The sequence below is a fragment of the Echinops telfairi genome, unplaced genomic scaffold (genome assembly GCF_000313985.2).
Source record: "Echinops telfairi isolate 266 unplaced genomic scaffold, ASM31398v2 ScPeMD7_7466;HRSCAF=8504, whole genome shotgun sequence".
NCBI lineage: Eukaryota > Metazoa > Chordata > Mammalia > Afrosoricida > Tenrecidae > Echinops > Echinops telfairi.
The window spans coordinates 748,292-750,655 of record NW_022111366.1 but is presented as its reverse complement, the minus strand read 5'-3'; positions in this window follow the sequence as shown (position 1 = coordinate 750,655).

The window sequence follows — 2,364 nt, the reverse complement described above, 5'->3', positions numbered from 1 at the left end:
GAGACAGAAGAACAAATTGGCACCAGCTGCCGGCTCCTTCCATAAAACCAAACCCAGTAGATGTCAGAGATGAAAAGGTGAGGCTCCGTGAATTCCAAACCTTCTTGCCAATGTTTGTTTCCTTACCCATTCATTCATTCATGCTTGGATCAAAATTCAAATGTTGGTTAAAACTTTGAGGGGCAGCAAGGGCAGAGGAAGGCCAAGGCTGGACAGTTTGGGTGGTACATGAGTGTTCCATTGCTGTGTAACAAATTGTCACAAAATTAACAGCTTAAACAACAGACATTTGTTGCCTCGTCGTTAATGTGGGTTAAGAAGCGTCTCCACAGATTAGCTGGGTCTTCTGCTCAGCTTCTGGCAAGGCTGCAATCAATGCTTGAAGCTGCCCATCTTTTGAAAGCTCTGGATTCTCGTCCAAGCTTATCTGGTCGATCACTGGATCAAAGTCCCCTGTTTCTTGCTGGTTGTCCGTGGGGGCTCATCTCGGTCTCTGAAGACCATCTTAGTTCCCTGCCGCCTGACCCTTCTACAACATAGCCTCTTACGTCTTCAAAACCGGCAGGAGACTCTCTCTTCTCTCTGCTAAAATAGAATCCCACGTAACAGAAGGTAATCACAGGAATGACTATCCCGTCGTCTTCAGAGGTCGGGGCATTACCAAAAGTGTGTATACAAGGGGTGGGACGCTTGAGACTTATCTTGGAATTCTGCCTGCCTGGTCACCCTCTGGCCATCAATAATTCAGGTCTTATCACATGCAAAATGCACTCACCCCACGCCAAGATCCTTATAACAAACACTACGGCATCAGAAAAAATACATTATCTAAACCTAAATGTCATTATCTCATTAGCTCAAAGTCCGACACTGAATCATCTAGGCGAGGTACAAGTGAGGCTCCTGCATGCATCTATTAAATACTCCCTGGGTCGTGATGCCCACTATTTATGGACCTGTGAAATTAAAGAGAAAAATTATCTGCCTACATCCTACCAAACCTACAATGTTGCAAACTGTAAAGGCTAATAGATATAAACATTTTGAGGGAAGATGAAAGGTAAAAGGAGCCATTGATCCATGACAGCTCTTCAATTCAGTCAGGCAATTGTTGGATTGCTTTGGTTAGTTTTCAAGGCACAGGAAACTTCTCTGGAGCGTCCCAGTCTGGGTTCCACCTTCTGAATCATCCTTTTTCACATGAAAGTGAGCGCATGGTTGCAGCTGAGTCGTTTTATCCGCTTTCTTCCTGCCAGGAGCTCAGCTTGCCCTTCCAAGCCTGACGTGGAGAGCTAGCTAGAGCCAGAGTGACGTGAACAGAGCATCTTACAGATAAAGAGATGGCCATGGAGATGGGAAATTGGTTTCATACAGGGGGATAGGTCAAGGAAGTAACTATATTAAGGTCCATGGGAATTGAGTTTCTCAGTGTCAGAAAATGGCTTTAGCGATTCAGGGGGGAAAATTAGATTGGATTCTGTGTGTTAGATTGGAATTGAAGGTATACAAACTTACCTCACTGCCAGTGAGTCCCTTGTCCTATAACTCCTACAGGTGTTATAGGACAGGGTAGAACTAACCTTGTGGTGTCTGATAGAAAGCCTCCTCTTCCTCCCGTGGAGCAGCTTGTGGTTTCAGATGAGCACAACGCATAACCCCGACTTCACCAGCACTCCTTTATATGTTGCTGTTGTTGTTGTTGGGTGCCATCAAGTCAGCTCCGGCCCATAGCAACCTTTTGCACAACAGAACAAAACATTGCGCAGTCGTGAGCCATCCTTGCAATTGCTCCTATGCCCGGCCCACTGATGCAGCCACTCTGCCAATCCATCTCGGTGAAGGCCTTCCTCTTTGTCACTCCTCCTCCACTTTACCAAACATGATGTCCTCCAGGGACCGGTCTCTCCTGACAACATGTCAGGAGACATGTCCAAAGTATGTAACACAGAGTCTTGCCATCATGGAACACAAAGCACTCTAGCCTTACTTCTTCCAATATAGACCAGGGTGCCTCTCAGTGTTCTTCTCCAGCACCACATTGAAAGGCATCGGCTTCTACGGTCTTCCTTCCGCAATGTCCAACTTTCACAGGCATATGATGCAACGGAGAGTACCACGGCTTGGTCAGATGCCCCTTAGTCCTCAAGTAACATGCTGGCATTTCAATAGTCTTAAGAGGTCTTGTGCAGCAGATTTACCTAATGCAATGCATCTTTTGATCTCTTGACTGCAGTTCCCATAGGCATTGATTGTGGATCCAAGTAAGACAAAATCCTTGACAACTTCAACCTTCTCTCCACTTAACAGGATGTTACCTATTGGTCCAGTTGTGAGGATTTGGGTCTTCTTTGCATTGAGTTGTAA